This window comes from Sitodiplosis mosellana, unplaced genomic scaffold (genome assembly GCF_009176505.1).
Source record: "Sitodiplosis mosellana isolate CC-2019 unplaced genomic scaffold, AAFC_SMos_1.0 Smas_scaffold_6226, whole genome shotgun sequence".
Lineage (NCBI taxonomy): Eukaryota > Metazoa > Arthropoda > Insecta > Diptera > Cecidomyiidae > Sitodiplosis > Sitodiplosis mosellana.
Genome location: NW_022601467.1, coordinates 2,639,684 through 2,655,090, shown reverse-complemented (window position 1 = coordinate 2,655,090; position 15,407 = coordinate 2,639,684). Strand labels below are relative to the sequence as shown.

Below are 15,407 nucleotides of genomic sequence, written 5' to 3'. Positions count from 1 at the left end.
TGTATTATTTAAATCATGTAAAATTCACGCTAGATTTCAAATATTTTATATTATTTCCCGGATGCGTTGTTATTGTTCATATTCACCTTGAACAATATGTTCTGGAAGTGGGTTTTGGTGGATCTTCAGGATGGATCAGACTGGGTTTGACAATGCCCTGGCCCATCCTGAGGATCCACTTTCAGAACCAGGAGCGGTTTTGAACAATCCACAGGATCCACCAAAACCCATTTCCAGAATTTTTGAAGCGATAATGACGTCAACAGATTGGACATGGTTCTGCTGACAGTCGGTTTATTGAACAAAATTGAGCAAAATTGAAATTATGCATACATATCTGTTTAATATGTTGAAACATAAACAAATTCATATTATTGGTTCATATTTTAAATATGGAAATTTGCGTGAGTCCCCTAGGATTCATTTCAGTATAAAAAGGGAACAAAACGGTGCTTCATCAATTTTTTAAACTCATAACTAAACCATTGAACATTCTCTCTATCCACCACCGTCTCAGCCACCTACTTTATTGATCACATAAAAATGTTCAAACTATGAAAATGAATAGATTTATGTGGTTTTTATTGAGTTGTGTGTCAATCTGTGGAAAAAGAAAATGGCACATCAGTATGGATCGGGCGAAGATTTACGCTATGTATGCATTTGTTTCGGTACATTCAATAGCCCGATGAGTGGCTAAGTGCTAAATGGCTAACATGTTCATTGTGCTCTTCAATTTCGGAGCGAATGTTCAATTAGGCTTTCATGAAATTCCTTTTTGTTTATTCAAGTTTTCGCTAATAAAACGGCTTTGTTTTCAGTAAACAAAAGATCATGTTAAATATAAATGGACTTGAGGTGACTTTTACAACGCTCTTATTGTCACCCATTGACACTTAATCTGTTTGAGTGTGTAGCTCTTTATAATTACCGATGATTTCGATTAAAATAGTTAAGTGGACTATTAGGGTTTCCGTTGACAATAAGACAGTCTGGTGTGTTTGTTATATATTAATAGAAACGAAATTGTTGTCACATCGTTGTCACAGTGTTTTTCGTGTTAATTAGTGATTATTATTTTTATTTCGAGGAATATTTGATGGATTTCTACCGTGTTTTCGATTATTTAATTTGACCGAAATGTAACACGTGTCATGAATAAATAACACACCAAATATAGTTTGTTGGATCAGATAAGTTGATTGGTAACGGATTATGTAGCTCGGACCCATTCGTAACACTGTCACGCCAAATATATGTATTGTCTTCGAAATAATTCGAGTGTGGAACGAGTCGTGTTAACTCAAGTCAATTTAATTAGTTGCGTTTGCAAAATTTTCATAAATTGCAAACCAAACGAAAATAATCAACGCACAATACTCAGTGAATTTACATAGTGTTTTGGTGCCGATGCCGGTGCATATTTGCTAATCTAATCTCTAATTTGTCGCATAATTATGAATAAACATTTGATGAAGACCTAAGCAAATATGGATTTTGATGCTGCCAAAATGATGCCAAAAAAATGTATGATAAATTAACGGTTCGAGTTTGCTTTCACATGCTATGCGTGAATATGGCCCAACACTTTACAACTGTGCCGAGAAACGAGAATCTCAGTGTTCATGGCACACAAAACGATCATGGCCGACTTGGAACTTGAATCAAATACTTCGAATATTTTATTTATCTATGCGAATTTGTTCGACATTTGAGCATGTACGATGGCATACTCGGGTACCATGTGCGTGTTATGAAACTAACCAAAAATTATGAAACATCCGATCCATTTGAAACTGCGGAAGATATAGTTGAAGTAGCGCGTTAGTTGGTGAAAACTTTTACACCGGATCCAGTTTTTCGTTTAATTCCATTTTGTTCTGTTTTGTTCTAGTTTTCGGTTACTTGGTCCACAGTTCGTCGTTTTGCCAAATGGTTGATGTTGCGTACACAAAACGATACGATTCAGCAGGCCGACTAGAATGCACTTGTGCGCGCCTCGTTCGCCGAATTGAAGAGAGTGATTCATCTGAATACATATTCTGATTCAGATTTAATCCAACTAGTTCTTTGTTGCTCTTTTCATTGTTGTTGCATGCGGGAGAAAGCAACTGAACGGGAGATAGATAGAAGAAAATGTGATATACTATTGCCTTCGCATCCATCCATCTCTTCTGCTATTGTGGAAAAATTAACAGTTCAATTTACTGAAATGAATTTACACGTTGTTCCATCCATCCATCCAGTTATATAAATCATTATACTTCATTTCATTTTGTTTTGGAAATATTCGTCCAACGACGTCGTCATACATCTATATACAATTTGCATATATTTATGTGGAAAATTGTTACCGAACATTTATTTATCTGAAATTTTGTCAGTTGCGAACAGTTGCTGGGCCCATTACCAATGCAAATAATTAACTTAAATTTACCTTCTTTTTTTCCACTTCCATTCTCATTGCGTTCGATGCTCCAATTTTGCATTCTTTTTGTGCACATTTTCTTGCTTACGTTGGTTTATCGACGCGAACAACAGACAGAAAGGCAGAGAATAGAGAAAAAAGAATAGGAGATCGCAAAAGCCAAATTACGCTAAGAACATATCCATTATGGAATGCGTCATTCGTCGAAAGCGTAAGACAATTGTTATAATTTCATTTTAACTACGTTCTCAAGCGAAATACAAATAGAGCAAGTGGTTGGCAAAATGAAAGCTTTGCAGCGCAATGTAAGTCAATTATTTCTCTCTCGGTTTTACTCTTTTTTCCATTTGTTATATGTGTATGTGTCGCATTCGGCATGTTCTCGGCTTCCATCCTCATTGAAGCAATTTACCTCCGCAGACCGTGCATTGTGCCTGCCGCTGGCTCCGCTTCACTTCTGCACACCATCAATTTAAGCTATAATCGACGTTCGCTCGGTGTATTTCATTTGATTGCCACTGTCGTTAGCTCGCCCCCTCACACTTTTTAACGCGTTAACAGAAAAGTTTCAATTTTATTACATTTCTCAAATCGCTACTAAACCTTTTAGATTTACACATTGCCTAAAACCATTCGAATATTTAAACACACACACACACACCAGAAATAGGAGAAAAAAAATGTTCATCATTTACACTTTGTATTCACAGGACTCACCAATCCATGGTCTTGTCGTATTCACCTCGGACGAGTGATAAAATTGGGAACCGTAGAATATTTCAGTAGGTAGGTATTTAAACTCTCCCGTTCACCTTTATGAACAGAGGCTGTTTTTCGTCATGTCTTTGCAGCAATCCAAGCTGACGACACTTCAGTACAAACATCATTTGAGCGCTCGCAGCGCCACGAACTCTCGTATCATTTTGTATTGACTTTTCGATAGTTCATGAGTTCGCCGTAGACTTCGTCAAAACGTGTCGTCCCTTTGCAGCAATCCGAGTGCGAGTGTGTATGTGTACATCTGAATGTGTGTTGTATTATTTTGTTTTATGTGACGTACTTTGTTATAGATATTCCGTTCCTGGTAAATGTACGCTTAGAGAGCTTCACGAAGCGGTTACCTGGTACACTAGAAGAGAGTAGGAGAGAAGCACACTTTGAAATTCATTGGGCTTTTGCAGCAAAAATACCTCAAGTTCCTCGACGCTTTTTTCCCATTCAAATTTTGCGGCATTAGTGAGGACGATACGCGGCCCATATCTTAATACAGGCGTAATCGTTGTCGGTTGATATCACCACTGGAACTATTGCTGCCGTGCCCGTTATTTCTCTTGCTATTTAGAGAATTGAGCTTGATTGTGGATGCATCCCTTTGGCACCATTTCGTTTCACGTATTTGTTTGGATGAAGATCGCTTTTGCTGCGAACACACTCTCTCCTCTCTTTCTCTCACTACCTACAACAGCTCTCGCTCCTCCTATTTATATTTATTTTATTTCTGTTTTCATTTTTATTTTACTTTTATTCGGAGATGCTTATTTTAATGGTTTCAAAATATTTCGGATTTGAATTTTTCAACTTTAAGCATCGTTCGCTAACGGCAAAAACTCGAATGAGGTTTATAACAACAACGAATGCGAACACGAAGATGAGAGAGAGAGAGAGAGAGAGGAAAAAAACAGTACACACACGCGCGCGCTTAAACACATGCAAACAGTTTGTCCGCTCGTTTTTGTTGTACATTTCGTAATGTTCCATTTGGCAATGTGTTTGCTTTTCGTTTTCCTTTTCGTGTGTGTATGCGTTTTTTCGCTTCTTTTTCTTTTATTCCGGTTTTTTCGGTTAGTGTTTCGTTTGATGCGCAACTGGAATGATTTAGTTCCTTTGACTTAGCATTTGAAAAATATTCGCCCGAGCAGAAGGAAATATGTTACCACTGAAGAGCATACGTGCCACATTTGATTATGTCTATATATCGTTGCATCAGTTTTTTTTCTCTGGTTGTGCTTCCACTATCCCACTCGCTTTTTTCTCCAAAACAGAAAAGTAGCAAAATATAAAAAGTGGCATCTTTTGGGGATTCGCATCATAGGTTCTGACACCAAAAATTTCAGGGGGGTCAATTCATGATGGGGTCAAAAAAATCAATTGTATCTAGTGTAAAATCGGTTTCGGAAAGAAGTGAAGACCTAAAAAAAAAAATGTCCTCACTTTCTCACTTTTGCAAAAATCGTTGGGGGTCAAATTTTGCCAGCAGGGGTCAGGATCAACGAGATCAGACTATGTCAGGACCTATGATTCGCATACATTTTCCATTTCAATGAGTGAATTTCGGTTGACTGCTATTACATTATGAATGCGGCGGATCGCTTTTATACTTTAAGCTTTGAAATTCCGGCGTTTTTTTTTTCGCTGTACGCATGTATGATATGAATCTCTGATGGAAAATTATTTCATAGTACTATTTTCCGGTCGCTACTCTTTTTCTATTCCATTCTCTTTCCCCAATCCTCCCATACCCGTCACCCACTGTCGTTAATGTGGCGTACGAGTAAAATAAATAGCGTTCACTTTAGTTACTTTTTTTGATATACTATCCGTTAATAAATCGTGTTCGGTATGTATCTAAACACGATTCTCGTGTCGCTTTTCCGGTATTTCGCTGAATTTTGTGTAACCAAATTTATCCGCACTTATTTTTATTTAGCGTCATTATTTGTGTTCATTTGATTCGTAGTTTGTAGACAGAAAACTGGTAGAATACTCGTCTTTATAGTTTCATCTCATAGAGAGATTTGGAGGTGCGCGAGTGTGCGTCTCTGTGTGTATGAAATACATGTTTGGACCAAAAATTTAAGTTTGCCATTTGAGCTTGAAGTAAAATTGACTAAGGTTTTCTTCATTGCACGAACTTTCGAATAATGGCTTTTCACAGATGAGATGATTTTCCAACAAAGGAGAATAGAACTATCAGTAGACCTTTGTTGGTGCTAAGATATGCATATATATCTTAACGAAAATGACGAAAGTTTTGAATGTCTCACACATAAATGCCTCTCCCCCTCAATGTTCACCGAAATACCGTTTACGAATAGCGTTCGCCAAAATGACAAATGACCTTTGCTCAAGCCATAATGCCTATACTCAAAAGGAAATAATAATTGAATGTTACTCTATTAAGTTGGCAGACCTCCATGTGTCCCGGCAATATCATCAACAGTCATAATCAAATTTCGGTTTTAATTCAAAAGCACTGAGACGATTAAGCGTGTGAACCCTTTTGCGTTAGCTAATATCAACGGGGTTAATTAAACAAAACGCTTATAACTTTACGCAATACATGAGTTATGCGATTTAATATATTGCTGCTATATTGTTGTCGACGTGTATCCATGCGCTGTAACAAGCCAATAAATCTATGAATAATGAATATCATAATGAATACTAAAGCTCCTCGCATCTAGTTAAATGACTCTAAAAATGGGCAAATATCTGTTGCACTATCGGAAAATTTTCCATTTGACATCACCGCAAAAAGTACGATGAATGTGCTTGAATTTCGTTGCGAACATTCTCTTTGCCGATTATTGGAATTTGTGCGATTGTGCGCACACACAAAATCCTCTATTAGTCCAGAAATAAAATCTTTTAATGCAATTACTCTTGACAAAAATCCGAACAATAGGCAATCAGTTGAGAATTCGTCCTACAGCGGAAAAAAATAACAACTACAACAAAATCATACAAACGCAATTCAATCAATGTTCGCCCAACTGTACATGAATTCATATCGATTGCGGCTCAGCCTAGTCAAGATAACCGATTTTATATGCGATGCACGAAAAATGATCAAATAAGTGAAATCAATTGGCCAATACAACAGAATGTTTAATGCAATTATCCAGCTATTCGGCTTCTAAAAGCAAACGCAATTTTGTTGAAACAAACATTTTTATTCTCTTCATGTCTACATTTCTGAAAATTGAATTTTCATTGAATTATTTATTCATTTGCCGAGTTATTCGGGTTATTAATTAAAATGGTCAAGCCGTATGTGCAATGTGCATACCGTTGATATTTTTTTCTTCTTCTATTTAGATGCATTTATCAATCAGAGACGCATTTTTTTTTTCTTCAAAATTATAATTCATTCAATGCTCGGAGAAGCTTACGAAAACAATGAGTCAAACGTTAATATCTGGAATTCATCGGCACAAAATATTCTAGGTAAATAAACTAGAATTTTAGAAAAAACAAAAAAATACAGAATAATCAAAAAGAGAACGTGTTGACTGTTGTTTGCGTTTCAGTTGCAATATTCTATTTGGCAGAGAAAAAAAAGAATGAATTAATGTTAGTTCACTATTCATATTTGATTCAATTAAGAGTTCAGCGAACACATCCTCTTAGATGCATTCAAAAAAAATTGGTTCACTCTTTCTGCATATGTCAAAACCCATGATAAATAGTTATAAATTGGCATTCAGTCACTGAAATGATATTTGTGTAATAAATCAAATTCATCACGACAACATTCGTGAAATGGAACGCAGAACAAAAATCGGTGTTAATGGATTTTGAATAAATGGAAGCATTCGCTTACATTTTACAAAAGTTGAGTTGAGCAAAATGATGAATAAATGCGGTTTTCATTTGTATATCAGATTGCGCAATTGGTTGAGCTTTTTTGTGTTGTTTATTTCTTTCTGTCTGTCTTTCTGTCTTCCTTTCTTTTTTCGGGGATAATTTCTCAACATTCTGATTTTAATGGTGAATTAAGGCTCATTCAGCGAAGCTCCATCAAAAACACTTGTGCGAAATCGTTTCACAAAACTTCCCATGATTATATGCTAGCACGTTTGTTGAATGCCTTTTTCTTTTGCTGTTGTTCCATTTAATGGATGTGGCATTTTCTGTGTGTCAATATGCGATTGGTTTTTTTTAGCTGTGCTTTTTTTCTGGCACACCGGCTAATTCATGTTTTGGCACGCAAAAACTTTTCGACCAAAGAATGTGCTGTGAATGTCCTCGCAGCTCTTCACAAAAGCAGTTCCTCTGATGACAATTTTATTCATGGTCCGCCACTTTACTATTGCCATCATCATAATGCTCACTCTTATTATTTTCATCATTATTACTGTTATCGTATCATATCTTCTTCACCGCGCTTTATTTTCCTTTTTTTCTACTTCTTTTGTGCCTTTGCGCCTCTCCCTCTCTCGTCCCTTTTTGTTTTGTTTTGCTTAATTTATTTGGCTTATTTTTATATTCCGGTTTTTGGTTCGTTCTTGCATTTCACTTCGATAACCCCTTTCGACTTAACTTTTATCGAATGCAGGTTGGAGAATATGAAAGCGTTCCACTTTCTGCGGTGTTTGTGTTAGTGTGTGTGTGTATTTGTATGTGCGTTGAATTTGCTTTCGTTATGATCGTTCATTTGCTGGAAGAATAACAATAAATAACATTTTACAATGGAGTTTGATATATTTATGGTTTTCACTTTCCGACGACGAGTTTAGCAACCATTCTAGCCAGCCATGGTGAATATTGAAAAAAAAAAACAGCAACAACAACAACAGCTACAACACACCAACGACGATGCGAAGAAAGTGAGAGAAGAGAGTGAAACAGTGAAGGCGTTAAAATCGTTTTCAACTTTTTCTTTCGATTTTGTTTCGTTGTTTTTCTTCCTTTTTTTCGCCTTCCATTTTCTCGGATGGCTTTCCAGCGTTGACGGTTGCGTGTGTATGTATTGTTTCATGCTTGGTCGAACCTGGCTTATGGGTTTATGTACGGAAATCTTCTAAATCTCTCCACCTTAAAAGGCATTGAATGCATGTGTCCAGGCTGCACGTCATAACACACCCGACAAGATTTAACCGCACTTACGAGTTTTTCGGTATCGTGGCTCCTTTTCAAGAATTTTATTGCATTTTTGATATCATCATTCAAATTGTGAACGATTTTTTTTTTCTTCGTTGGGTTCCTTCTACATTTTCACCCACTTTATAAAAGGGCCACTTAAATTTCACCATGTAGCAGCTGATCATTATGGAAGTTGGTTGGTGTTCAGCACTCCTGCAAACATAACATTCAAAAATTGAAATCGAAAATGGTTATAGACAAATTTCTGCGCTCGAATGCATTCAAATGACACTTAATGATTTCGTTCCGGGATATTCAATCGTCATTTGAATTGGAAAATTTATTTTCAACCGTATTTGAAGCACATTCGCGCATGGAAGAATGTGTGCAACGTCGGTGATTTCTCATAAAAACAATGGCGCGCTTTTTTTTGTCCTACCGCGTGAACACTTCAAATTTGACGAAAATTGCTTCGCAAAAACTTTGCCGTATCATTGAAATTTATGTGTATGATATTTGTCTGAGCGAATTGTCGGTGCCGGAGCGAAGTGTTGACTCGGTGGCCGCAATCAGAGCCAGGCATATATATACTCGCACATACACATCGACAATTCGTTTGAAGTGGACATGTCGGCAAAAAAAAACTTTGCCCAATAAAAGATATTGAAATTGTGACGCGAACACGCGGCTCAAGCATGCATACATGTAGATAGGTTGTCAGAAAGCGTGCCACCAACTATAAATTGACGTGAAATATTTCGTAGAGGTGTACGGTTCGTTCCATTAAGTAATTTCCACACTTTTAGGCGTGATAGTATTTGGGTCAGTCGGCTCTTCTTTTCTGAGCCATCGTAATTTTCTATTATTGTTTCTGTATATTGTGCTACCCAAACAACAGGATAATCAGATGCCGACGTTATAGTCATCGTCGTCGTCGCCGCCGCCGCCATAGTAGTCACCGTCCGCACTGCCGTCATCGTCGTTCACAAGATAAACTGGAGTAGAGCACACCATAAATGAAAATAGAAAACTCCAACACGCAGATTTCTTTTTCATCATAAAGCTTAAAATGTGTGCGTGACAGAGACTTTAGGTCAAATGGAAAAGATTCGTTTCATGGTATCTTTTTTTTACTTGACGTCATTTGAATATATATTTTTTTAGAGTATTTCATTATTCCAGGAAAGCAATATCATGTAGACGTAGATAATCAAAAAAAAAACTCCTATCATTTACTCGTAACCCAGTTGCTGCAAATTCAAGTGAAGAGTGTCTCCGTTTCTTTGTACATTTTCCATTCGCACATCGAGACGTATTTTTTGCCCGCTTCCGGACCATTTGACATTTGCTGATTGCTCGACGACGTTCAATATCTTTGCATTCATCTCGCTCATTTGAAGATTTCAAGATTTTTTTTTTCGGTGATTTACGCCGTCAAGGGTCACCTGAATGTGTTGCTTCAATTCATTTTATCCATTTTTTTTTCTCTTCTGATTCTATAATTATGGATAGAAAGTTAATTTTACGTTTCAAGCTTCATCATCGCAAGTTACAATGTGCCCAAAGGTACGGAGCCATCCTTGCGAATTACTTTTATCATTCCGTCAATTTGCATTTACATTTTATTCCACTCCGTTTTTTGTGTTCGGAAAACAGACGACAGGGAAAAAACGGAATAAAAATGTGATTGAAATTACGAATGAAAACATAATTAATAATAAACGAGGGCGCATGTAATCGAAAAGACGCATAAATTACACAAATAATGGAGTTCATATCGCCGAAGTTCATATCACACGATGGTAGGACTAATTCTTTTTTTTTTGCAACGTGTTTTCGATTGAATTGGATTCGAGACTGAAGATGGGGCACGGGTTCATGGTTCATTCGACTATGACAAAAGAAACCATGAATATCAATTTTCGTCTGAATGCCAAAAAAGAACGCTGCAACAATCGCTGAAATATCATTCGCGACAATTTAATAACCGACTGCGAACGATTGCCGCACGAATTACTGATGCGATTCACTTTATCTCGATTTGAAAACTTTAAAATTCTCTTCCACCTGAATCACTTTCGAAATAGTTAATTTCCTCGAATTTTATATTTCTGTGCTCGCATCTACCGCTATGTTCTATTTCTCTCCCTCTCTCCCTCCCTCGCTCTCTCTTATTATTTTCTCGCCCGCTTTGTTCTGGTTGCAATTTAATTTTCTCGCTGAAGATTCACCCGTAAAATTTTGATAGCGCCTAAAAGTTGTTCAGGAGTTCTTGTTGTTCGGTGCTTGAAATCGTGGTATCAATATCAGTTTAAAATCGGCGCACGATGTGTGCAAGCGTAGTGCAGCAAAATTCCCACACAAATGAAAACGAGAAGCAGGATATCAAGAATGGCGAATGGACGGGAAAAGAAGTGGCTAAAAACGACAACTAATTACCAATTATATAGAAAATTTTCCGTGTATACGCAGAAATCAGTTCGTTAGGGCGTTGCAACATTCGCAAGCATGCTCCTTCCACATAATATACATATACGACGATTTGATTGTCTAACATCTAATTTTCGCTTTGACTTTTCTGCTCGTTCTCTCGTCAATTCGAAACTTAATCGGGTACTCCAGTACGTGGAAAAGTGGGAACGAAGAACAAAGCGAGCGAAAAAGAAGAAGAAAGAAGAAAATAGATGAAAGAAATGGAAGTCGGAACGCAACACACTCGTCTCGTTCATTGTACACATTCATCATTGTGCACGTGCACATAGACAAAGAAAGCGGCGATTTATCGCCGAAATGAACGAATGAATGTAAGAACATTATTTTACACATGACATGATTTGAAGATTTCGCTCATTTCTGTTGCTGCTCATTTTCATCGCATTAGAGCATTCAGCGACGGAATCGGTTTCGGTGTCGACATTCATTTCAAAAGCCAAAGCGATTCGGTGCTTCCTGCATTCTTCCTCAATCACTTCGCATGTTCTTGGCCAACAACTGGGTGGAATGCAGGGCTATAGGGTTCCAGCAAAGGTGTTTTAAGTATATGGATATATTGGTTGCGAGGCCATACAAGCGACAAATGTAATTAAACGTTTTGTCGCATTCAATATCTTTGTCCATTTCGTGCTTTGGTCTCCATTGTTTTATTTTTTCTTTATTTCTTCGCTCATCCGTTGGCTTAATATTTTAAGGTGTTTATCTAATTTTTTTCCGCGTCAGCCAATGTGATAACCTATAATAAAATCGCAAATCATTCAAGCACGTAATCAGTTAGTGCTATATTATTCAGAAAGCAATATAAAGCTATTCCATAGACGCTCAAGCTCAAATAGATAAAAGCATTCGCTTAAAAATGGAGGGAGGAGAAAACAGCAAAATTAAAATGAGTGAAATAGTGTGCGGTCGGAGCGTGTGATACCGATGGCTTACCAGTATTACCAGGGAGAATAGAGCAAAATGGAAATAAAAAATAAAAATAAAATAAAACCGGAGTGCATTGTTGTTGCATTGTGCCCTATATGCATGCCAGTGTCAATAAGAAGACAGCTTTAGCATAGCATCTCTATACACGAGAATGGGATTTTCATCGGTGCCAGTGTTTGTGTGCCGTTAAAAAATCTGCAGCTAAGTGATAGCTTGCAATAGGTCTGTTTATTAAAAATTTAATAGTGCTGCTAATTAGAAAAGTGTTTATGCACTTTAATCTACCATCATTGACTCGAGACTTGACTGAGTTGGTGTTTTTTTTTGCTGCTTCAACATTTGCTTACATTTCTTCTTGTCTGGCCATGAAACGCGCAATTGCATCATCAACAGCTCAGCAAAAGTCGGGCACAACACTGAGCAGAGAAAAAAAAAATTATCCATTTTTCTCCACTTTATCCGTATTTTCCGCCGTCTATTTTATTTTAGTAGATTTTTCTGGTTAGCGGTTCTGATATACATACATACACACACACACACAGCAATGCAGAAAGTTCGCGAGGGAAAAGAAAGCAACAACATAAAAACAATTATGGATTCGTTACAAATGAAAATCCATTAACAGTTCGCATTTTGTATTAGTCATTTCTTTTTTCATTCATATTCCATTTTAATGCGATTCGCTGGCATCGAAACACAGATAACACTTTTAAACGATGAGTATTCCGTTGGGTGGAGGTTATTTTCCCATCGCATGAAAATGTTCTCCATTCCAGTTTGTTTATTTGAAAATTGTAAAGAGAAAAAAAAAACGAGAAAAATTGTGAAAAAAAAGGTTGAGCAAAAAGTGAGAGAAAAAATCGAAGAAGAAAGAAAGCACGAGCAGAACAGAACAGAGCATAGCAAGAGAAATAAGAAAAGTTTTCGGCTCAGTTGTTTTATACTGCTGCACTCGGTGTGTGCTTCTGTGCTTCCGAACTACTTCGGACATTTTTTAAGTGCATTCAACTGTTACTTATAAATAAATTTTCATATTACTACAGAACACCAAAGATATGTTGTAAATCACTACACATTTCGCCTTTGCACACGTTTATCATATCGGACGGGATTTCATTTTTGTGTTATATTTTTGGTGTACATGCCACACTAGTGCTACGTGCATGCACAATGCAGCAATAAAACGGAAACATCGTTTAATATTGCATGGCATTGTTTTCTAGGTGTGAGCTGTGTTCACTGCTCACTGTTCAATCCCTTTCTCTCGCCTATCGCCCGCTCCATTTTGTATGCTCTCTCTTTTGTGCACTATGTCCGTAGCGTTGTCTCTGAGCGATAGAGATGAAGGAATAAGGACAGCGGGCCATGTCGCACATCAAATAAAATAAAATAGAGAAGAATTTAGATACTGTGTTTGCCTTAATTTGCATTGAATCGTGTTTAATCTTTGGACATTCACCATTTTGTATATATCCACTTTTGTGCAGTGTCAGTATATAATGCGTTTTCACACAGAACAACTACTGTCCCTTTATTGTTTTTTTTTTCTGTATAAATTGTACGGAGTTCACTGTTGAACCTTGATTTTTTTCCGGCTTAAAATCCCAAACAAAAATGCATGAAATATAAATGAGGATTCATTGCATTTAAAAATCATATTGTTCATGTGCATTTTTCAAGCGTTTGAGCTTTCTCTCTTCGATTCACTGCATCTCGCCCGTATGCCATTATTTAATAACTTGTTTATTGTTTTGTTTGTGAAATGTGTTCGTAAACTTTTTGCTGCTGCTACTGATGCACAACACTCTCGGACTCGACTCGCTCACTTGCTCTTTGGATGCAAATGCACATGCGAATAACAATATGTATGTGTGTACGATTTTTATTTATATTTTAAAATAAATTTCCCCTGATTGCCTTGCCTGGTCGTGGCAATTCACATTTTCGGAAGATTGATTATGTTGATAAAATGAAAATATGAATTGTCGGCGTGGCAAAAGTCGTATATACACACGAGAGAGAGAGAGAGAGAGAGAGAGAGAGAGAGAGAGAGAGAAAGCACACGACACAAAGTGTGGATAAATGAAAATCATCACCAGCAACAATAACATCACGAAAATGTCGGGTAATTGAAAGAAGCCAACAGTTCAATATGGGGCAAGGATACCTACGGGATATTCCATTTTTCGCAACATTGCTGAATATGCAGGAAGTGAACAAGAAATATGATATATCAAAACACACACTAAAACTCAACGAGAGGTATATGAAGTGAGTGTGTGTGTGTGTGTGTGTGTGTGTGTGTGTGTGTGTGTGTGTGTGTTTGTGAGAGAGAGAGCAGTCACCAATGATTTACGAGTGAATTTTCGCGCATGTTAACGATACCGTTACTGCATATAAATTTTATGGGTGACATCATGTGCATTTTGATTATCTGATCGAGTGGATTTGCCGATTCAAATGGCGCATTCGAACATTTATTTTTTTTTCTTTGAAAATAGAATCAACCACTACCAAATCAATTTAAAATGTCCAAAATAATAATTGTCATAACTCTCGCTTCCATCGAACTATATTTATTCGAAATTCATAACGAGCTGACATAGATCATATTATTGTTGTTGTTTTTTCGGCGATCCAGGAGAAAAAGGTCGTAACCGAAAGGTGATTGAAGTCAATTTATGCAGACTTCTATGCTCATCACCGAATATTTCATCGACCGCACATCGGAAGGAGGAAGCGCTTGCAGGTGTGTGTGTGTGTGTGATGAAAGTTGTACAGCCTCAGGCAAGCAGGGCCAGAAATATCGAATGAAATAAATCAAATGTTCAACATGTACTAAATTTTGGTAACGAATTTGCTTGCTGATTTACATTAAGATAAAAAAAAATCGCAGTTTTTGTTGCTACACAGTTTTTTTTGTTGTTGATAAATTTCCATTGATAAAAATATATAAGAGCATCGAAGCTATTTTAATACAGTGGCATCGTGCTTCCACCGAAAAAATGGTGAATTCGCAGCTGATGAAAATGAATTGAAACAGAATACTTGAGGAGGAAAGAAACACTCTTCTATATTCATGTAAAACCAATTTGTTCGTGAATATAAACACTCGCACAATCGCTAATATAAAAGGCATTCGGGACGCCAATGAGAATTCGTTTTTGTTAGCGGAAAATTTTCAACGAATCGTGAACGTCGATTTAACGTGTGGGCCAATGGCGTCAACAGTGAACACATGCACACCGCATAAAAACCAAATCAAAATACCTTTTTCTTCCGTGGTGCGCCTCGATTTCTACCTTCAAATAATATCTCGATATTTTCCAACTCAGACAATATCCGTAATGATTTCTAATGATGTGCAGCAGGCGGTTAATTGAAAGTTTGATGTTGAATTTTTGTTGTTGTCCATATTCAAGTGGTATACCTATATGGTACATATTTATGCATGCGGCACGCGCTCCCGTGAAAGTGAGAGTGAAAGAGGGCATAGGACACGGATGTGGGACCGTATATGGCAATCAATTCGTTCTCTCTCTTTTCGTTTTTTTTTTTTAAGTGAATTTATCGCTTTTTGCATGAGACGCAACGCTGTGTAATTCGATATGTAGCTGGAAAGCCGCACCGATGTTCCACATAGATTTACGGTTGTTTTGTTTGCTAGCGTTGTAATTTATGGCGATTACATCGC

At 37.1% G+C, this 15,407-nt stretch overlaps 1 protein-coding gene across 3 annotated transcripts in view; it reads left to right on the top strand.

The window, feature by feature from the left end:
• LOC129578534 (protein amalgam) overlaps positions 1-15,407 on the top strand; it is a 323,991-nt gene that overhangs the window by 40,934 nt on the left and 267,650 nt on the right. For 2 of the 3 annotated variants that reach the window (XM_055467268.1, XM_055467266.1), the window contains exon 2: positions 3,139-3,214. The exons of the other annotated variant lie outside the window; for it this stretch is intronic. The gene's annotated coding sequence lies outside the window, so the exon portion shown is untranslated. The remainder of the gene's footprint in view (positions 1-3,138; positions 3,215-15,407) is intronic. 3 annotated transcript variants of the gene reach the window in all.